The sequence below is a fragment of the Apodemus sylvaticus genome, chromosome 13 (genome assembly GCF_947179515.1).
Source record: "Apodemus sylvaticus chromosome 13, mApoSyl1.1, whole genome shotgun sequence".
Taxonomy (NCBI): domain Eukaryota; kingdom Metazoa; phylum Chordata; class Mammalia; order Rodentia; family Muridae; genus Apodemus; species Apodemus sylvaticus.
In genome coordinates this window covers 1,552,515-1,575,963 of record NC_067484.1, presented here as the reverse complement: position 1 = coordinate 1,575,963, position 23,449 = coordinate 1,552,515, and the positions used below count along the sequence as shown (strand labels likewise).

Below are 23,449 nucleotides of genomic sequence, written 5' to 3'. Positions count from 1 at the left end.
TGAGTGCTGTTATGACATTAAAATAAAATAGTAATGACATTAAAATAAAATAGTAATTTTTAGTATTAAAATAAAAATAGTAATCGTTAGCAACCCCTCACAAATAACTATTCAATCCACTTGTGTTTAATACCTCTGCGTCCTTGCGTGCCTTTCACTTTTGAAACACAAAGCAATATTGATTTCACAAAGCAGTCAATGCCTGACAAAAATCAGTAGGAACCAAGCAATTGTCATGATAAAAACATAAAATCTTGGAAATGTTACACACATTTAGTTAGCTTTTAATTTGGTAATATTTAAAAGCATGGCCTCTTTTTCTATTACATACAGAGTTAGCTTACATAGACCTTGAATATCATGGTTTGTTGGGGTTATAGCTCCTCTTCTTCCCATTATTAAAATGAAAATTAGTAAAAAAGACTTTTGTATGTGGATATAGATGCCCACCTTTTTATATATAAACTTGCATATTCCTGAAAAACAAAACCATAGCAATAAAATAATTTTAATACATATTATTTAGAAATATTGACATAAAGTATTTCTGAGCCCTCAATAATTTCATTACCCTTGACTATTAGAAAAGTAAAATACAATTTAATTTCTTTCTAGAATTTGTTTTGGGAGAAAATCTTTATCAAAATTTATGTTGCCAAAACAAAATGTTTATAACAATACAAATTTCTTTCTTCAATGAATGTTGCTTTGTTTTGTTTTTAAAAAATGATTTTCCAGGTCCCTGAGAGGGCTCGGCCTGGAAAAACATTTTCATGCAAGTCTGACAACCCGAGTTCAATCCCTAGAGCCTAGAGTGAAGCAGGAGAAAGCCAACTCCTGAAAGTTGTCCCCCAACTTTCCTGTGTGGACAATGGTATGTACACCACACACACACACACACACACACACACACACACACACACACACACACTCACGCAGTAACAAACAAGCAAACCAACAAGTAAAATGGATTGAAAGGACGTAATTTAAAAATGCAAATCTGGTCCATTGCCTTAACCACTCAATCCCCTCATCCCATCCCACATCTCAGACTCTGCTGCCTGCCTTCCATCCCCTTAGTGTGGTGACAAGAAATGCCCATGCAATTTTTCTTTACATTTACTTCACATTAGACCATTGTGTTTCTTTTGAAAACATCTATAGTTCAGTTCCATAACTAATTTTTAATTCTGCTGTTTGACTTATTCTGTCAGATGTAATGTTGGCAAAGAATTTTAATGATGTTTTTATTTTTGAGATTATATAATTGCATCACTATCACTTCCCTATCCTCCCTCCAAATGCTCCCTTGTACCTTACCCTCTTTCAACTTCTTAACCTCTTTTTCTTTGAGAAAAATCACATTCCTTAAGGAAGAGCATTCCAGTTTGTTATCCAATACCACATGAAAACATACAGTTCTGAAAACATACATGTACAAGAAGCAAATAGACTGAGCAGATTATATTTATGTATTTAGGCACACACATACATACACACGCATACACACACATAGACACACACAGACACACATACACACTCACACACTGCAGCACACCTTTGCTGGATAAGTATAGTTATCATCCCTCATTGAAGAAGCTTCTTATTACAACCGAAGGACACCATCACAGCAAAACAGAACTGGAACTGCACGTGGTGCAGAGATCAATGTATCAGGAGGAAGCCAGACACAAACGGCTAAGTGTACATCTCAGCTCCTGTATCTATCACTTGGGCATCATTACAGAAGACACAAAGGTTTGAAAAGCCACAATAGCAAGACATTTGCTGTGAAACCGTCTTTTATGACAATGACTCCATAAAGAAGATAATATCACTAAATATGATAATGTGGAAGAAGGACAGATGTCTTGAGGTCCAAACCATAGACAGCTACAGGGAATTCATGACTTCTGACGGAGGGATAATTAACCTCTCCTAGGAGTGAGACCCCTAAATGGATATCCAGAACAAAGTGGTCATTCCTGAAATCATATACCTATAAATATATATACATAAGCAACCAACTATACTCAGAATCTTGTGTTTATATCTGTCTGTATTTGTGCATAAATATGCAGAAATAATCAAAGAAAGCATGCTATCAATTTATGAGGAGATAAGAAGGGTTGGATGGAGGGAACATAAGAGAAGCTGGAAGGAAGAAAAGGAAAAGAGTGAGTAATACAATTGTATTTAATTTAAAATATATTGAAATAATAACTAAGTAAAAAAGAATATACTTGTGTATGTCTATTTATCAATATCTACTTATTGATGATAGATAATAGATGATATATAAATGATAAAATATCTATTATCAATACATAATAGAAATACTGGTAGATAGTAGATGATAGCTGTTAGACACATAAGTAATATGTATTCATACATACATAGACAGATATTTAGATGATATTTAGGTAGATGATAGGTAGACAATAGATAACTAGGTGATAGATAGATGATAGATGAGAGATAGGGAGAGAGAGCGTCAGCTAGAGAAATGTCTTAGTAGTTAGGAGCTTAGCTCCTCTTGGTGAAGATCTGGATTAGTTCCCAGCAACCACATGAAGGGGCTTACAACTATCTGTAAATCCAGTTTCAGGGCTTTCAAAGACCTCTGGCCTGTATGAGCATGTGTATACACATTGTGCATACAAAATCTCACACACACACACACACACTATATATATATATATATATATATATATATATATATATATTATATATATATATATATATAATATTTATTTTTAAAAATGAATAATTATATGCTTCTTAAGTAAAACACTTCTCAAAATGTTTAGTATCTTTAACTTCCTCATTGCCTTATTTGAATGAGATGCATTTTAAATTGCTTAATTAATAAATGGTAAATTGGTATTCTTTATGTGTTATACTCTTCTATGTATTGTAAAAATATGTTACTTAACCTTTCAGACATCTTTATGAAGTTGGAATTATAATTATATTCATTGTATGCATCAGAAAATTGATACACAAAGATAGCATAGACAAACTTGTAGAGCTGGTTGGGACTTGAATCTACATGTTTTTCCAGTGTGCTCTGGGACATTAGGTGTCAGGACCCTCTACATAGTTCAATGAAAAGATGAGGTGCTCTCTTGTTTGTCATTGTGATGTCACTGGACACTGTTGGTTAACCACTGGGAGATAAATGGCCATCTGCATCTCGGTGAAAAGTACGTGTTCAGTCATTAGTGCAAAAGAACTTCCATTATATTCATAAAAGGTGTTCAAAACTGAAAAAAAAAAGATCAGGTTGATCCAACTCTGTACTTAGGGAAACTTTAAGGCAGACTTAGCAAAGTCTCCCCTTGCACAGGTTAGTATCCAGCTTCCCAAATGACTGAAAGCAAGATGCTGCTTTTCTTGATCTGAAGAAAAAAGACTCGAAGACTAAAACAAAAAAAAAAAAAAAAAAAAAAAAGGAGAGACTTTGGGGGAAATACAAAACTATAGCCCTTGGCTGTGGAGTGGAGGAGATGAAGTCATTGCTTCTGCAGGAGCACTGGGGGTGGGGCAGCGGAGTGGGAGCCTGCTCTGTTCTTGCTGCTGCCAAGGATGCTGAGCTCCTGTCAGGGGATGAGTCTGGATAAATAGGGTTCTACAGTGGCCATTGCCCACAGCACTCTGAGCTGCCAGGCCCAAGACTGGAGCTTCCCATGAGGGTCGGTGCTGAGTGCTGGCGCTGCTGGCGCTGGTGTGCCCAGGGGGCATCTACAGCCAAAGCCCCAGAACTCCCCAACAGTGCGGACTGGAGCTCCAGCAGGAAAGCTCACTCCACTGGCCCTAGGTAGAGATAAGGAGAGCAGCGGGGCTGGAAGACAAAGGTCCTCCCAGCAGGGACTGCAGCCCAGGAGGACAGTGCCATGATCTTCTCCGCCGTGGTGGCTTCATGCCTGTGGCTGTGCCTGGCTCTGGGAGCTCGGGGAGAGCCATGCGAGGCTGTGTGCATCCCCATGTGCAGGCACAAGCCCTGGAAGGTCACCTGGATGCCCAACCACCTGCACCACAGCACTCAGGAGAACGCCATCCTTGCTATCTAGCAGTATGAGGAGCTAGTGGACCTGAACTGCAGCTCCATGCTGCACTTCTTCCTTTGTGCCATGTATGCACAAATCTGTACCCTGGAGATCCTGCAGGATCCCGCCGAGCCCTGCAAGTCTGTGTGCCAGCGAGCATGTGACGACTGTGAGCCCCTCATGAAGATGTATAACCACAGCTGGCCAGAGAGCCTGGCCTGCGGTGAGCTGCCGCTCTATGACCCTGGAGTGTGCATCTCTCCCAAGGCAATAGTCGCTGACCTTCCGGAAGATGTAAAGTGGATAGACATCATACCAGATATGGTGGTGCAAGAAAGATCCTTTGATGCGGACTGTAAACATCTGAGCCCTGATCAGTGCAAGTGCAAGAAGGTGAAGCCAACCTTGGCAACAAACCTGAGCAAAAAGTACAGCTATGTTATTCATGCCAAAATAAAAGCCATCCAGAGGAGTGGTTGCAATGGGGTCACAACTGTGGTAGATGTGAAAGAGATCTTTAAGTCCTCCTCACCTATATCCCTCGAATGCAAGTCCTTCTCCTCACTAATTCCTCCTGCCAGTGTCTACACATCCTGCCCCATCAAGATGTCCTAATGATGTGTTATGAGTGGCATTCAAGAATGATGCTTCTTGAAAATTGTTTAGTTGAGAAATGGGGAGATCAACTCAGTAGAAGGTCCATACAGTGGGAAGAGAGACTTCGGGAACAGCAGAGAACAATTCAGGACAAGCAGCAAACAGCCAGCTGCCCTAGTCACAGTAACCCCCCAAAGCCAAAGGGAGGGTCACCTGCTCCCAAACCTGCCAGTTCTAAGAAGAACATCAAAGCGAGAAGTGAACCTAAAAGTCAAACCCGAAAAAGGTGCAAGCTAATTACTTTCCAAGATGGAGCCACCCTTGAAGGAGAAGGTGGTGCTGCCTGGAACAGCCTACAGAACGCCACCCACCACTTGCCTTAAGGACGCTCTGGGGTTCTTTTTATAGACACATCTTGCAGCATTTCTCTTAGTGATGGCTTCAGTGTTTCACATTAAGTCACAGAGCCCTGTTATTTGTTGGTTTCCTGGTATGGAAAGTAGAAGAGCGAAAGTTGGGGAAGGGCGCCTGCATTCAGTGCTCTGTGTGCATACTGTGTGACCTTCAGTTTTGGGAATTTGACCTATAATGTATGTACATTGTAAAGTTCACATGCTATGTCAAACAAAACGTTTTTGACAAAAATATTGAATATCCTTTAACTTCTGTTAGGAAGTTAGTGATATATTAAATGTTATTGAAAACATGTTTTTGACAAAGGCAGGAGGAATGGTACTTAAAAGATCTTCATGTGTGTGGTCCGTAGGAAGGTTTTTCAGATGAGTGTGGCTTTGAAGATTTTAGAGCTATGGGATGTGGGAAATGGTGATGTGTGTTTGTCAGACTTTCAATTCTGTCTTTACCTAGAAACTTTGAAAAGAAAGCTAAAAATGACAAGTAAAGAGGGGCAGACTGTCAAGGTCTATGTTCTTGTCACCTGGCTACCACACCATCCTGGAGATGCTCCTCACCAGTTACCCAGGGGCCGCCCCACAAACGGTATTCTTTCTTCCTCTATGACTAAAGCAATAAAGAGCCATCTTGGATAATAATAAAACAGAAGAAGAAGAAGTCAGGAAACTGCCTTTTTTAGGCCTGTTCTTTTCTTTTCCTCCTTTCACCCAAGTTTTACTCCCAGCAATAAGTGTTATGGGGAGACATCGGGTCCGTCTGTTGGTGGCACTAGGGGCAGGCTGGTGGCACCGCAACACCCCTTCCCCCATCTTGCCTACAAGTTGCATGACCTGCATTGGAATCCACGGGGTGCGGTGGGGCAGGGAGAATCCTTTCAGATCCTGGATGCTGTTGAATTCAATGTATTTTCCTCCCTTGCCTGCCCTTCCCAAGCTAGGGGAGGAGAGAGCTGCCTTCTTCTTCATGAGAATGCTTAGGGTGTCTGCCTGCTGGGACTCCCCTAATCCTTTCTTCTCCTTTCTCACAGCAAAATCTCGGGTTTTCTCAGGAAAAAGCTCGCATTTCGCATATTTACATTTGCATTTTATTTTTAAAACAATCCTATCAAGGCAAAAATCTGTGTGGGGGGACATACTTCTCTCCCAACCAGGTTTAAACTTGCCTGGAAGGCTGCACCTGTTTTGAGCCCCTACCAGGAAGGGTGTTTGTGGGGGATGGAAAGAGGAAGTTCTGTGGCCCCCAAATCATTGGGAGAGAGCAGTTTGCCCGCCCCCTCACCAGGCTGCCAGCTCAGCACACCTGAGGGCTGAGCCCAAGAAGCTGGCCTCAAAGGTGCTGGTGCAGTGCTTGTCAAAAAATGCCCTTCAGGTCTCAATTTCCTGGCCGGCCATTTCTTTAGCTTGCAAGGCTCGCCCTGGGTCACCTCGGTTCTCCAGAGCAGTCCTGCAGGCGCTCCTTCCCTCTCTCTCTCCCTTTCTACTCCCTGCTTGCCCAAGGCTGAACCCAAAACGCACCACCAAGAAGGAGCAATAGACTTGGGGGCACTCAGTGCACCCCGCCCTGCAGTCCCCTCCCAAGCCGAGCTCGGCTCCTGGACTCTTGATTACCCAGATGAGTGTCATTCAGATCTAGGTCTGCATGTCTGCAGCCTGCATCCCTGGCTGCCTCGCTGGGGTTCCTGTGTGCTCCTGTTCCCCGTCACTGTCTGCGAGCCCGAGCCCCTCACCCAGGCTGGGGAGCACCCCAGTCACCTCAGCCACACTCATTTCGCTTCCTCCCGTGGAGGAGTTTGCAGCAAAACCGGGCAGCACCAGGCCAGGAAGTGGAAGGGAGAGAGCAATTCCCCTTGCTCAGCCAGCTTGCCAACTCTCCCTCCCTGAGGCCGACCCTCTGAATCCCAACTGCAACTTTTCCTTTCCCTCTGTTTTTCCCCTCAACTGCAGCGAGTGGGCGGGCAGCGGCTGTGGGTGGCAGAACAGTGAAAGCCAAGAGCTGGCGAGTGGGTGGGTGGGTGGGGAAGCAGGAGGGAGAAGAAGGGCGGAGAGAGAGGGGTGAGGAGAGGGGAGGGTGGGTGAGATTCTGCTCTCCTGCCACTCCCAGCCTGTGCAGGGGGGGGGGGGAGGTGGGAGGGAGGAGGTCGCGAGGAGGAAAGGGAGGAGGCAGGGGAGGAGGGAGGGGAGGAGGGAGGGAGGGAGCCAAGGAAGATGCTCCAATAATCTGCGTGTTTCCTAAGGCTTGGAGCACTTGTACATTTCTGCAGGCGCATAGCTAGCCAATTAAGGCAGCTGCTGCAGCTCTGACTGCATCTTCCTTCTCTTCTTCCTCCAGCTCCGTGCCTGTGCACATGAGTGTATACGACTGTGTGTTGCAGGTTGTCCATTTTAGTTCTGCCCAGGAGTTGGGACTTGGTGACTTTAGCACCATCTTTTTTCTTTTTATTATTATTATTTTTGCTTCCCCACCGTCTGTTGCTGCAACTCTGCAAAGCCTCGGACTCGGAGTAGGAGGGCTTGCCTCCTTTTCAGAGCTCCTGGACCCCGCAAGCAGGCGAGCGACAACCTGGCCACCACACCTGGCAGAACACACCACAAGAGGGACCCAAGGCTCCCACCCAGTGGGGCAGCAGTTGAGGTGGCCGGGATGGTTTCCTGTGCTGAAGGATTTTGCATCTGATCATTAGGCATTTCAAAGAGAGGCCCCGTTCCCCTTCCCCCCTCCTTCGCTGTCTTTGTTTCCTTACCCCCCACCCTGTTCTCCCCACTCCCCACTCCCCCCACCCCACCTCTCTCTCTCTCTCTCTCTCTCTCTCTCTCTCTCTCTCTCTCTCTCCTCTTCCTCCTCCTCCTCCTCCTCCTCTTCCTCCTCCTCCTCTTTTTTAGAACTAGAGATCAGAGGTGGACTTCTCTCTTTGCCAGCCAAGTGTAGTTTCTGGCGAATTTTCTTGCTTGGAAGAGTCTGCCTGGACTGTGTGGGCTCCCTGCTGTCTTGCGCTGCAGATTGTGTCTGCAGCAAGACTGAGATCAATTGCTGGCTGCCAGAGGATGAGAACCTCTTCCCTCTCCTGGAAGGGCAGGATTCAGGGAACAGCAATGGGAACGCCAGCATCAATGTCATGGACATCTCAAGGAATATCACTTCCATGGAAGTCAGGTGGCCGCTGCCCAGCCTGCCCCGCCCCACCCCAGCTCTGCATCTCCCTCTTGCCCCCACCCCCACCCCCTGCCCTTGAACCAGCCCTGTGCTCCCCAGCTCGCCTCTGTTCACAGCCCACCCAGTGCATCAGGCTCGCCCTGGCTAGGGAGATGCTGCAGAGCTGTGTGTTCCAGGTGACTCCAGCCCCAGCCAGGTGCAATCCGATGATGCTGGGGAACCTGGGGCCCAGCTCCTTTCCCCGCCCCCACCCTCTCCAGGCTCTTTTCCAGGGTGCGAATTGGTTTCTTTGCCCCCCACTAAAGAGCAACAGTTTGGCTAGGCTCAAGTGGAATAAAGTGGAGGTTTCCTGACTGGTGGTGGCAGATAGAGGCCAGCAGAGGCAATGCTTGCCTGAGGAGACAAGGTGACAGATAGGGACTGCTTGGGAACCAACCCAGATTTCTTGTTTTTAACTGTTTCCTTTTGGAGGCAGCAAAACATGCCAATAAGTAAACAAGTTGGATCCTGGCTTCTCCCTAGGAGACTTTGGACCTGTTCAGGCCATCATGGACGCCTACCTCTTTGCTTTTCCTACCCCCAACCCTGCCTCCTTCTCCAACCCCTTTTTGTGCATTTCTGAGACATCCCCCACCTCTTTCCCACCCTCATCTGCATCTGGGCGCCTACAGACCCTTTCCTGGCTTGGACTTCCATAACTGCCCAGGATAATTCCGAATCAGGCTGTTGGAGGGAGAAGAGAGAAGAGGGCCTGGCTTCGGGGAAGGGATTTCTTTCACAATTCTGCGGTTCCGTTTTTGTTTTTTTGTTTTGTTTTGTTTCTTTGTCTTCTTCTTTTTTTTTTTTCTCAAAAATTGAACTCTGCGTGGTGTTTGGCTGGTTTTCCCCGTCTGAGTAGGACCTGGTGTAGAGGCCTGCTCCTTTCTTCTAGTGTTTCTTTGGTAGGGACCTGGCCAGAGGCCTGTGAAGGAGCAAAAGGAAGAGCTTGGGCACCAGGAGTCTGCTTGGCTTTCTCTCAGTCTGCAGCCAGGTGACCACACCCCTCTGACTCTGCCCTGGGGAAGGAGGAGGGTGTGGATAGCCTGGGATGTTCAGAGGGAAGCTCATTGGTTTTTGCCCCTGTGCTCTCATCCCTTGGGAGCCCCAGGATTGGGTAGGATGGTGGCCAGGCTCCCAGGGAGACATTTAGGGTAGCTCTTTGCCTTGGGGACAGACTAGAGCAAGAAGGAACCCAGTGTGCTGTGGTCACTGCCCTCTCTGAATCCCCCTCCCTCTCTCTCTCCTTTACTCCTCCAGTCATTGCCTCAAGACTAGGAAGCCTGAAGGAATTGCAGCCAGGCTCTCTCCAAAGCCCACCAGCTCTCTTGGTTTAAGGCAGACGGCTTGTGTTCTTGCAGCTTACCCTTTGAGGGAGATGGACAGCCCTGGAAGGTATCCCTGACTCCTGGAGACAAGCCTATCCCATATCTTAGCTCTGCCTTTCTCTCCTGACCACCTCTAGGCTGGTCAAGGATGACTAGATAGACAGCCAGGGGGCAAGGGGAGGGAAGAGGAGGACAAGGGAAGAGCCCCTACACACTTGCAGGCCAGCGTCTGTCCTGAGAGCAAGGCCTGGAAGCATATTGTCTCAGGGAAGCTTGGACTTGGATCTGGGGGCCCCTGGGTTGTAGGCATGGATGTAAAGAGCTTAGTGGCCTGTACTCTGGAGCTGGGCATGGAGATTTTCAGGTGATTTGATTGGATGTGCCAAGGGTTGGAGAGTTTGGGGGTCAGTGAGCTGTGTGTCTGCCTTGGTCTCTGCTCCAAGGATGTGTATATCCCTGGGAACACTCAGGGAGGCAGGATTGGTCACAATCAGATAGGTTCTTCATGGTCATGAAGAAGTGTCACACCTCTCAAAATGAGGTTTGGGGAAGAGATTCTATAAGGAAGAGTAGGATTAGTTGTTCCTGGAGACACTGGTGGGAGGAGGGGACACAGTTGGCCTCTTGTTCCTTTCAGGCTAGGAGGATTCCAGGAGAGGGCCTGTGGTGATCTAAACAGGGAGATTTCAAGTCCCTCACCAGGGATTAGACTCTAGCAGGCCATCAGGACTCTCTCCTAAACCCATCTAACATCAAAGAGTAAGTGGTGGGAAAGGTCAGAGGTCAGGGGTTGGATGAACCTTCCTCACCCCATCTTCCCCCCAATGTCCTGTTATGCCTGTGTCTGGTACTGGCTAAACTGAAGGAAGGGCTCAGACTCCCATTCCAGAGGGAAGGAGTCTCATGGAGGGAGAGGAATCCTGTTCATCCTGGGAAGAACATGCCCTTGTCCCTGTCTTTCCCTTTAAGAAATGGAAGAATAAGGGGGGAAAGTGGCTTTCCCAAGCCTACTTTCTGATCCTAGCACTGAATTCTGGTCTGCCCAACACATACCTCAGGTCCCCAACCCAAGGTCTGCTGGAAGAGGTGGGGCCTAAAGAAAGAGGAACACAGGGCAGGGGAGGGTCCAGCCCTGGTGTGGCCTGGAAAAGTATCCTTCAGATTTATGTTTCTAGAGATACAGGGTAGGAGGGGGCATTGCCTGTCAGCCTGGAGCTCTGGGTGATGGGGTGCCGCTAAACAGATTATTAGCATGGAGAGATGGCATCTTCTCAGGCTCTTCTAAAGTAGCTGTCCTCTGAGAGTGAACTCTCTGTGCTGAGCTTTTAGACAAACAAGATTTTGTTTTCTTGTGGCTCTAATTCTTGTGGTATCATTTGGAGTGGTGGCTGTGCCCATCCAGAGCTATGGGTAGAAGAGACTCTACCTGCTTGGCTACCTTGTTAATACAAGGAGGAAATCAGCAGCAAGGCATCAGGGAAGAAGAGTAGACCTCATCTCCATCTGGTCATAGCCTAGCTTCTCCAAAGAGTCCTTCCTGCCTTCTTTTCCCTTTCTCTTCAGAAGGACAGTCTCTTTTGCTACTGTAGCTCTTAATACACCATAAACTTATGGTCCATAGGCAGCCACACCCAACTAGATTCTGACATCACAAACGCAGGAGGGTGGTGGCCAAAATGGTATGTTGTCTAGGCTGCCTCCTTAGGCCAGGCCTACAGGGTTGTGTTGGCTTGGGATCATATATCCTTTGAATGGTTGAAAGAAGATGGATGTAGAGACTGTGGCACTGCTGGGTCAGATGTTCTTGAGATGGCTTGTCTGTGCTAGCAAAGACCATGTACTCTGGATTGGAACACTGAGCCGCCATTTGTATATCAGTCTGAACTGCCTCAAGGTTCCAGGTGTCTGGTGGGTTTTTAGTTTCCTTTATTTACCCTTTCCCTCAAAGACACTCTGCAGAGTGAACCAGTCATCTGGGTGGGGAGGGGCTCTGCTCTCTAGGCTTCTCTATTTTAAAGAGTGGGGTGGGTGACCCAGCCTTGACAAAGGCCGGTGAGAGCTAGAATCCTAGCTAACATATGAACCAGGGTATAAAGGCTTTGCAGCAAAGAATTCAGAGCCCCAGGATTGGGGTTAAGCCTTGAAAGGGGCCTTGGATGCTCCATTTGGAAGGAAGAGGTAACAGACTCTGGATAGGGTTATTTCCAGGATGAAACCTGGGCAGTGGACTTCGTTGGTGGTAAGATTTTATACTGAGTCCACGTTGTGGTTGTATGTTAACTCTCTGTGGCCTGCCTTGAAACCCTAATCTTTGCCTTGCCCGACCATGCCAGCTGACCCTTCCAGTCTGGAAAGGATGGTGGCCCCCAACTCCAGATGAATCTTGAGTACCTGGTATATGATTATCCTTGGCCCTTTCTGCCTATGGCCCTTAGCAGTGTTGTGACATTTTCTCTGTGACCTGGAGTCCCCATCTCAGGTTCTCCATTGAGAGGCACTTGCAGGGCTCATGTGCCTTTGGGGGGTGGGAGGGGCACAGTGGCAGACTAGGAATAAGAAAGGAACAGGATACAGTGAGTTATATCCTGGCTTTCCCCCACCTCTCTTGAGTTGTTCTGGAGGGCTGCAGACACTTCGAACCTGTACATCTATGAATCCAGGCCCTGGTTCAGAGTGTCCCTTCCAACCTGGACGTCTGCCCTCTCAGAACCAGGAAACATCCCCCAGGAGGGTTAGCTTCTTTTAAGGGTCTCCCTTGTGGAATTAGAATGACCCTGTGATCCCGTGATACCACTAAGAGTAGGGCACAGGTGAGTCCACCCTGGCTGTGGGAATCTTCCTTCCCCAGGTCTAGAAATGTCACATCAACCAGAAGTTGGCAGAATTTGTGACATAGAACACAATTTTTCATTAACTGCCTGGACCAAATGTGTGGACTTCTAGATTGTTTTTAGGGTCCTTAGCCTTTCCTTAGAGGTTGGGCAACTGACTCTATGACCCTCATTCCTAGCCCTGAGCTCAGGCCTAGAAGAGATGTCCTTGCTAAGGTGTTCTCCATTTGCTGGAGGGAGGCAGCTCTCACTGTGTATGGGCAAAATTAGAACATCTATTGCCAATTATTCTTGCTGCCTACAACAGGAGAGATTTAATATTTACTGTATGGATTAGAGATATCCAAGCATATGGTAATTTAATAAATATGAGTGTTTTGGGTTTGTGAGATATATTTTTATTGCTAAATCATGCATAAGCATAACAACATGGTGCCCTTGTTTCAAGTGGTGGAGGACTGCATTTGGAGGGGACTGGATAGGAGAAGTGACTTTGGAATCTGTTCTCCTACTTATTACTCAGTTCTTTGCTGAAGGCATTTGTTAACTGGTATGGATACATGGGATATAAGATGGGACCAGGCTGAGTAGGACCAGGAGTGGTTCCTTTCTCTATCACAGGTTTCAATGCTGGTCATATCTCCCAGGAGCCATGCTGTCACTCAAATGGCACCTTCAGCAGTGGATGCATCATCAAGAGTTGCCCACAGGCATTTGTATCACAAGTCCCAGTTGCTCAGGTGTTTTTTTTTCGAGAACTATTTGAGTTATATAAGTAGGGCTGATTATTCCCATTTTATAGATTCATTAAACAAAAACAGGAGCAGAACTGGAGTCTTTGGTAACTAGGTACTGGGCGTGGCCTCCTGCAAGACCCTGCCTCCTCTTTGGGGGAACTTTGCCAAAGGCAGAGTCTCCTCCATTCCTGTGTCTTCCTCTGGGGCAATGTTTACAAATTCAGGGTCCCCAGAGGCAGCAATCCTGTGAAGGCTGGCAGCCCCAGGGCTCCTTGGAGCCTGCAGCCCTTTCCAATTCCAAAGAAACTCAGAGGGCTCTGCTGAGCTATTTACATTGATGGCTGGGGGAAAGGGGCACTCAGCAGGACTGGGAGTCCTTCTCCCTGGCCTCCACTCCTGTCTCTGCTGCCTCTGCCTGGCTTGTACAGCCACAAAGGGTCATCTGGTTTAGGGTGGTTGAAGACTCAGGATTCTAATTCCAAGCATTAGACTTGGAGCTTTGGGCAATTTCTGTTTCCCACTGTTCTTCCCAGCCGGGCTTCTCTCTAGCTGCAGACAAATCCTTTTGCTCTCATGGGCCTTAAGTTTCTTATCTGTAAGACAAGAGAACTAACATAGGAGTGTCCCTCGGCATAGCCTGGCGAAGAGAAAACCGTCCACATGTGAGCACTGCTACTAAGAGCAGCTCTTACTGAGAGCTCAGTAACTGATCACAGTATCAAGTATTAGATAACTGATTATAGGAAGGACTAGAGAGATGATCATAGTTATCATTTATTCAACACTTACTGTATCCCAAAATACTGCTCCAACCCTGTCAATTAAATGTACACCAGTTCTGTTTACAGATGGGAAAATTGGGTCTAAGAAGGACCGTGTTTTCATACAGTTTGACTTTTGAATATTAAGGTAACTCTCTATATCCTTTCGTATGCTGTGGATACATAAATGTAATTATGTGCCTAGATATACAGGCACACATAGGTGAATATATTACTATTGATACATTAATAATAAAATAAGAGGCTGGACATGAAATCAGGGAGGATTTCAAGGCTTTATTTCACACCCTTCTAGTTCCATGGGTGAGAACTACTCTGGCTGGCAGTGCAGGGAAGGCTGGCAGGATGCTCATGAGGATAGTGTTTGCAGAACAACCAAGCCTCAGCCAGACCTCTAATGGAGAGGGAGGCTTTGGTGGGAGGCTTTGGTTTCTCCCCCCAATCTGTTCCCAAAGTACTGGCCTTCTTGGAGGCTGTGTCCCACCCTTTTGCCAGGCACCCTTAGCTTTCCCACATTGACAGGGGAGGAGAGGGCTGGGTAACTTCTCTTAGAGCTTTAGGGTATCAGACCTGTCTTAAGAGAGGGTGTGTGGTGGGGAATCTAAAGAGCTGGTCAGCTAGAGTTGGCAGCCGAGGTTGGAAGTCGCATCCCTGGGTGGGGAGTCCTAGGTGTTCCTGGGCCTCCATTTTGCTGTCTCTGTGAATCGGTAGTCTTCACTGCCTGCGTCCCCTTCCTCTTCCTACACTTGTTGTGCCTCTTGCTCGTAGATGCATCATCTCTCTCCTGTAGGGAAAAGCCATGAGCATGAGAGATGACAATCATTGTTCCCCCATGGAGAAAGCTCTCCTTCTCCCCCCTCTCTCTGCCTTTCCACTGAGGCAGCCCCTTCCACCTCTACCAAACATATTCCTCATTCTCTCTTTCTTTTTTATGAAACACCCAACAGGCACTGTCAGGCACAGTCGGGTCTAGTAGTCATGAGATCTTTTAATAATTAAATAACCTTAAATGCCATATTTGGTGGATCTCTGACACTTTTGAAAACCATCTATCTACATACAGCATGCCGAATTTGTTAAAACTGAACAGTCTTAACTTACCTGGGACCCCTGAGTAAACCAAGGGGAGACGGAATCGCTGCAAAATGCATGAGAAACTTTATTAAAAATACTAGCATGCTAGGGTCATTCTGTATATGAAGAGTGAGTGACCCCCACCATCCACACTGAGGACTTTGTATACAGACCCCAGGGCAGACTCCATTAGGCACAATGTGAGTGGTAGAACAGTAATATCCTTAAACAGATTGGTCCACTAGGGGATGAGGTAAATGGCCAATGGTCAGTCCGGTCAGTCCTTTGGAATGCATCCTCACTCCTAGGTTTCTCCTTCCCCTTTGTGGTCTGAGGAATGCAACCCAGCCCCTGACCCTTTTTAAGTTTCTGAGTTAACTCTTTCAAATTGTTAAACATTGATTATTTTTAACTATTTACTATGTGAATAACCTTATCAGAGATGCCCTCTTGGTATGTTGTTCTGTTATATATAACCTGATAAACAATATTTAGTTCTATAAAGATATTTGCATGGAATATGCAAGGTGCACAGATTAGTTAAGGATGAATTTTTGCTTCCTGTTTGAGCAGGTAAAAGACAACTGTCTTTTTTATGAGCTGGTTTGATCAATAACCAAATGGTAATATATCTGCATGCCATATCAAAAGATGATTTTTGATGGTTTCCTGGACCAAAGAGTTTCTCACAGCAGTCATATCCCTTGAAGGAGGCAGTATGGCCCAATGACTGCAGTGGATCAAATAGTGCCCCCCACCCCCCACAGTTCATGCTCATGTGGATTCCTTTGCAAACAGTGCCTTTGCAGATGTAGGGACTTGAGATGAGGTTGTGCAGTGCTGCTGAGACAGGTCCCAACCCCATGACTGGAGTCCTCATTAAGGCCATTTGAAGACTCAGATGTGTCCATAGGATGTATGAGCAGAGAGACTGGAGTGAGACATCTACAAGTCAGAGTATGGGAAGGGTGGACAAAAACCACAAGGAGATCCTGGAGGCAAGGGAAGGCTTCTCTGCAATACTCTGAGGGAACAAAACCCTCCTCACACTTCAGAACTGTGAGATGCACTCTGGTGACCCAGCTTGTGACACATCACACGGCAGCCTCAGGAGCCCATGCAGGATTTTAGGGACATGGATGGTTGGCCATGGATACATAGCCTTATTTCCATCCCCATGAAGATGAGTGGCCTTAGGGGATGCTCACCGATCCCTTCAAGTCTTGTTTTCATCTCTGACACAGAAGTATTTTCTTACATGGCTGTGTGAGCAGAGTGTTAAGAATTCCAAAATACAGGGCTGGAGAGATGGCTCAGTGGTTAAGAGCACTGACTGCTCTTCCAAAGGTCCTGAGTTAAGTTCCCAGCAACTGCATGGTGGCTCACAATCATCTGTAATGGGGTCTGATGCCCTCTTCTCTGTGTCTGAAGACAGCAACAGTGTACTCACATACATAAAATAAATAAATCTTTAAAAAAAGAAAATAATTTCAAAATAGGGACTGGAGAGATGGCTCAGAGGTTAAGAGCACTGACTGCTCTTCCAGAGGTCCTGAGTCAATTCCCAGCAACCACATGGGGACTCACAACCATCTATAAGGATATCTGATCCCTCTTCTTGTGTGTCTGAAGTTAGCTACAGTGTACTCACATTAAAAAAATAAATAAATATTATTTAAAAAAAGAATGTCAAAATAATGATAATGGAGCACATAAGGAAGTGTTAGGGACCTTCTGGGGGAGGAATCCATCCCAGTATCTGGACACATATGCCAACAGTGCTGAGGCTGAGATGTCCTGCTCCTTGAGTTGACTCTCTTCTAGTTTTGGTTTTGTGCATGTCCAGCTGGAAATCAGTGCCCCAAATTTTTATCTGATGAGAGTCACATTTACTTAGGTCTTGGATTTTTATCATATTTTTAACCCATGATCATATTGTGTTATTGTCAAAGGAATTTTTGAAGATGTGATTAAAAATAATAGTGACTTGACATTGACATAATCAAAAGAGAGGCCATGTGATTGGGCTCAATCTCACTACATTCCTCTAAAAGCAGAGTGTTCTTTATGGCTGGTGACAGATGGAGAGAGGTCAGAGAAATTTGAAGCATGGGACTGTTTAGAGTGCCCTTGCTGACTTTGAAGATGATGAGCTGCAAAGAAGGCCTTGAGAGAAGGCTTTTCATGCTGAGTGTGAGCTCTGATCAACAGTCAACAAGGCTTCTGCCCTATAGCAGCATGAAAAAGTTCACTCACTGTCTACAACCAGAAACAATTTAGAATGGGCTTTCTCCCCAGCCCTCCCATACTGGCACTGGGTTTCAGATTTTAAGTCGAGAACCCACTCATCTGTATGGACTTCTGACCCACAGAACCATAAGATGATACAGTGCTCTTTTAAACCCTTTTTCTTCTAGTAATTCTCTGGCTAAAATTAGCAAATTAATATAGCCCATTGAAGTGTCAGCTATTAACTCCTTTAGTGTTTCATAACTAGGAACTCTGGAAGTGGATGATTCCAAACATGAAAATAAATGAGTGTATGTGAGGTATCTATCTAGTGGTAGAGGAAAATGACTTGGCTTAGAGGATCTGGTTAGCATGCCTTTCTGAGAGTTTCAGGAGAGATGTGATGCCTCCTATACATAAAAAAAAAGCAAGGGACTTTTTTTTTTTTTAAAAAGTTATGATCACTGTTGTGGTTTTAAAAGATCATCTTTACCCTTCTCTTCTCTCTTTATGTTTTAAGTTTTAGGAATTCTCTAGAAAAATGCAGAGAGATGTCAATAAAAACATTGTACTGAGCTACCTAATGACCCTCTAAGTGACAAAACACTACACTAGAAGCTGAGTAAACTCAATCTGAAATTCATATTTTAATAGGGGCATCTGAACATGTTGACTCTATCAACCAATAGGGAAATAAAACATGCATTGTGGGCTGAAGTTACCTTGGACAATAACCATTCTGCTAACATTCAAGAATATTTAGAAAACAGCTGTGATAGTATAGGATGGTATATTCATTCACAATGTAAGTGAGTCTGTCTTCAGGCAAGAACAACAATACTATTATCTTTGTGGTCTGAGGCAATACTACAAGGGGAAAGAGAAGAAGGTAGAGAGAAGAGAAGAGATCATGGGATAGAAATCTTGAAAACATGGCCATGAGGGCTGGCCAGTTGGAGTAAGAGCAGCCTAGATGAATATGACAAATCATACTGTGGGATTATTGGCAGGGAGGTCAACATAACAGCAGAGAGGGTAGATATCTGCCCAGCTCTAGTGCTCACTAAGCCTTTTTATTAATATGAAAATTTTAGGTCTCTCATCTAGGAATTGAATGATCAAAAGAGTTGTAGAAACCTTCAGCTGAGGAGCCCCGGGGACTACTGTCACAGAGAACCACTTGAGTAGTGGCTCTGAGGCTCCTGACACCTCATAAACTGCCACATAGCCGTCTGTGGATTAGAGGGGGAAATCAGTGGTGCTGGTCAGCCTAATACACATCCTCACCCATGGGATTTGCTGTTCCCAAAGTTCTGTTGGCTGCCACCATCGCCCCCTCCCGCCCCCCACACCCAAACCCACTGGCAGGTTCCTTGAGTCAGCCCTCACTTACCATCCTACTCACAATCCAAGTTCTGTGTTAGGAGGTTTGGTGGCAGCTCTGGCCACAACCACTACACAGGAAGTTAGGATGCAGGCAAGGACTCCTGTGAAGCTCATAGCTGGTGGTGGCATCCTGAAGCACCAGATGTGGGCATGCTCCTCATCCTGAAAAGCTCCAGGACAAGTGGGAGTGCTGCTCTTTGTAAGTCTGTGGGAGGAGAGCAGAACTTTACTGGGGTGAGAAATGGGGGGTGAGCAATGGGGAAACCATGTGGCCTCACACCTGTACCTGAACCCCAAGCCACCCCACCTTCTCTGGTCCCTCTCTCCAATGCTGCTACAGAGCTTCCAGCACTCAAGTGGATTCTCCCTAAGTTTTATTTTGTGCTTTGACTCCAAACTCTGGTAAAAGTAAGGCAAATTTCATTATGTTTTAGGTCCATTTTTTACTTAAACACTCTCAGTAGTTTTTCTAGGATGCTTTTGCAGTGCTTAAGCAGGCCTTGAGAGACTACCAGAAGAATGTTTCATTGTATTCTTTTCCCAGTCCACAGGAGTAGCTTTCCTGCCAAGAATAAACAAGTCCTAACTCTGCAGACACCTACACAACTAGGTAGGACTCTATTACTGAACTGTGCTTTCAGCTTCACTAAAATTATGTCAAAGAACAGGAACAAGTGTAGAGCGAGGGGGTGGGGGAAACACCTGTTCTCTCAGAAGCCAGAATCCCCAGCAAGCTGCCTCAGGCACAGCTAGGGAAGATGGAGCAGGCTGCAGTCTATGGGCACCAGTGTTCCATTCCTGTGCACAGCCAGTCAACAGTTCCTCACACATAAACACAAACAACCCCCAACCCAGAGAAAAAAGAAAAAATATCATCTTAACAAGGAATGAACACTAATCTCAATATGAGCAGAAGAGTCCAGAGTAGCTACAACTGAGCTGGGACCTCCAGAGATGACACAGACCAAGGGTAAATCTGAGGAGAGAGAGGCCCTAAGAGCTACCTGGCTAAGGTCACATTGACATTGGCAACCCCACTGCCAGGCTGGAAAGCAGCAGGGCACAAAGACTGGGGAGGACCGGTCCTTGCAGGCTTCAGCATGTGCACCAGGCTCTCCTTCCTGCCCTTCCTGACTGAGGTAGGAAAGTTCCCAGGCCTCCCAGGGTTGTTCTTAGCTCCCTTTCACTTTTTGGCTGAGGTCAAAGTCCCTGGACCCTGTGATCAGCACCCAAGGCAAAGTTGTCCCAGGGCGATCCTTCAGGAACTGAGGTAGCTGAAGTCAATAATAGGTGTCAAGCCCCTGTTCTGAGTCCACTTGGTTTCTCAGTCATTATCCTGTGAGTCAGGGGAAGATCAGAGAATGGTCTAAGGTGGTGCAAAGCTGCCAGAGCCACTCTAGGTCTGAACTCTCTGAGAATTCTCTAAAGTTACTCCCTCCACTCCGCGCCCCAATTTTTTGTTTCACTGGCCTTGAGAGAGCATTCAGCCCAGGAGTGGGGATTGGCCAGGCACAGGTGGAGAGGAGGCCCTCTTGTTTGCTTCTTAGCCCTAAGCAGGCTAAACTACTAGCTAGAAAAAAGGGGATTCTTAATGGTTAGGGGTGATAGAGATTGGCCCAGAGCCACAAGGGTATAAAAAACAATCATTTCTGAGACTGCATACCTCAAATCCAATGCAATCTATTCTTTTGGGGGGAGGGTTTTAGAAAATTTTAGATTACTTTAATCCCTGCCAGGATTAAATTCAAGTTATCAGACTTGGTGACAAGTGCCTAATTTACCAGCTGAACCATCTTGTCAGCTCCTCCAACAATTTTGAAATTTAAAAATAATACAGAAATGATAAAAAAAATTCAATTTTTCCTCCCAACCCCTGCTCCCACAATGATGACTTTGAAACTAATCATTTATTAATAGATTCCTAGGCTGTAAGCTTTAGTTCATTTCCTTACTAACTCATACCTTATGTAACCCAATCAAACTATTCTCTCTGCCACATAGTTACTTACCGGTCCTCAGCCTCATGTGTCCAAGCCTGGTGCTAACCTTCTTTATTCTATCCTGAGTTCAGCCACCTGCTGGCTTATGTACATCTCCTCAAGCTCTGCTCAGATCTCATGCTTTGGGCCTCCACAGTGTTCCCTGGCGAATCTCCCTTTATCCTGAACATCTACCTGCTGGTTAGTTACCACTCCTTCTGTCCCTGACTGCTTCTTCCTTACTGTCTTCCTTCAGCATCTCTCCCAGTGTGTCTCTCGAATCTCGAATTGTCTCAGTATTTCCCAGAATCCTCTCTTCTCCTGCCTGTGCCCCACCTCCAATTTCCTACCTCAGCTCATTGGCCATAGGCTTTTTTATTGTCAGGTGATGCTTATAAGAGATTCTCTCTCTCTCTCTCTCTCTCTCTCTCTCTCTCTCTCTCTCTCTCTCTCTCTCTCTCTCTCTCTCTCTTTTAAATATTTTTATTTTCTACATTCTTTGTTTACATTCCAAATGATTTCCCCTTTCCCGGATCCTCCCTCCCCATATGTCCCATAAATCTTCTTCTCTCCATCCATTCTCCAATCACCTCCCTCCTTTTTCTCTGTTCTTATATTCCCCTCCAATGCTAGATCAATCCTTTCCAGGATCAGGACCCTCTCCATACTTCATCATGGGAGTCATTTGTTATGTGATTTGTGCCTTGGGTATTCAGGGCTTCTGGGCTAACCTTACTTGGAACTTAAATAAAAATGAAAAAAAACTAAAGAAATTATTCAAGAAACATGGATTCCTTGTGCAGTTTAATCAAAGGCACAAGCTATGAAATATAGTCTACACTACTTGTGAGGCCTATATTGTGCTATAATTTCATTCTAATCCCTGTGGATTTTGAAAACAATAATTATTAAATGCACATTTGTGTTCCAGCTACAGAAGTCACACATGGATCTGGAGGTTCCCTAGTGGGGAAAGGCCAAGAAAACCTGCAGTGTAAAAGATAAATCACAAAATGGCCTGCATGGGATTTTTAGTTTTCTCATTAAGCAGCAGCAAACTCTGCTTCTGAGCAAGACACTGACTTTGCTTATTGCAAGCAAAGCTTAGTTAGGTGAAAGCAGAGATTGAGAGCAAAATCATCTGAATATGAGAAAGAAATCAGAAGCCTGTAGAGCAGTTCATAGTCTAGATGTCAGCAGTGTGATGAACAGTGAAGAGGGGAGGCAGCTAGGTAAAAAGATGACTTAGTGCCATCCTTACCTCAGCAGATGAGCACATCTGTGGAACATGGTGTGCAGTTACTGATCTAGCAAATGTGTTTTCACCACCTTATCTCCATGTGATGCGTTAGCTTCAGAGGTCAGGTTTTTCCCTCTTTTCTCTTGTGCTTAGGCTGTTTCCCCTTACCTCCATTAATTTGGAGAATGCAAAAATTGTAACAAAGGCAAAAACACAAAAATGAATGTAGAAAGCAAGGAGACCAAGGTAACTTTCTTAGGATCCCTGAGAGCTTCGGGCTTCCTAAAATGGAATCAGTTTGAAGGTCTTGCTCCATTGTTCGTCTCCTGTCCATGAAATGAATGATCATGTGTTCTAAAGTGCTTTCGAGCAATCACCTACCACCCTCCCACCTGCCTCCCACCCTGCCCCCCCTTTTTTTAAAGTACTGTTTTTCTAGCAAAGAGCAAAATATTTGGAGTTGATGGGTAAATATCTCTGTCTTTGGAAAGTGTTCAAAGGCATTTTGTACAAGCTGATTGTAGATCAGCCCCTTCTGGCATTTTGTCTTGAATATTTCCTTCCTCACACCTCATATACTGTCCCAGAAGGCGATAGATTTCCATATGGCCTTGGGTGGCACCAACTTGATGTCTATGAAAAAGTGGAAGATGGAGGTCTACCCAGAACAGACTGTTCGTGTCCTGGTTCTTTTGATCTCACAGATGTCACTGTTCTGAAAGAAGCTAACCTGTCCTTCCTTTATCTCTGCTCTCTGAAACTGAAGAATGTGGCTCTGCCAGTGCTTTGTCTGCCTTCTTACTCGTTGATACTCTGACTACTGAAATAATGTTTACTCCATTTCTAAACTGATCCACCTCAAACACTTTTGATTTGGTGGCTTATACCATTTGCCAGCTACAAAGCACTAACTTCTCAAATAAGAGTCTTTATAGTTAATGCAATAGTCCTAATAGTTAATAATCTTTTAATTAAGATAACTGAGCATCATAGTCTGAACTGGGACTCTACATAGCCCTGAATGTGCAGGAATTCACTATGTAGACTAGGCTGGCCTCAAACTCACAGAGTTATACCTGCCTCTACTGGAATAAAGGCACACCTGGCTCTCCTCTCCTCACCTCCCTTCCTCTCCTCTCCCCTCCCTTTCTCTCCCCTCCCCTCCAGTCTCTCTCTCTTTGAAATGCTTTTTGTCCAGTAAAACATGGATGTCATATGGATGTCAGAAACCATCTATATTTGATTACAAACACTAAAGAATTTACAAGCCTGAAATAGATAAGGACTAGTAAAGTCACACTAGCCTATCATTTATCATTTGGGTTTTATACTAGTTATTGAATAATTAGAATCCCAAAGTTTTGACAGATATGCTGCTTTTAAATTTTGGTAGATTTATTTGTTTGTTTTTTAAACTCCCAACTTAAATAAAAGAAAACTTACAGGCTAGCCGAATTCTATAGAATTAATTTGTTTGTATGGAAAAAATTAGATCTCATTACATACTTAATAATGCATTTTGCTGGAATAATATAGTTACATGAAATTATAAAAGTAAGTGGAATATGGATATTATGGATAAAACATTTTCAGAATAAAGAATAATCTCTTAAGTTT

General features: G+C 45.3%; 1 protein-coding gene and 1 pseudogene across 7 annotated transcripts in view; both read left to right on the top strand.

Moving 5' to 3' along the window:
• The window catches only part of LOC127663791 (uncharacterized), a 741,437-nt gene that overhangs the window by 617,490 nt on the left and 100,498 nt on the right, over positions 1-23,449 (top strand). The window lies entirely within an intron of this gene.
• On the top strand, positions 3,897-5,029 carry LOC127663827 (secreted frizzled-related protein 4-like; annotated as a pseudogene).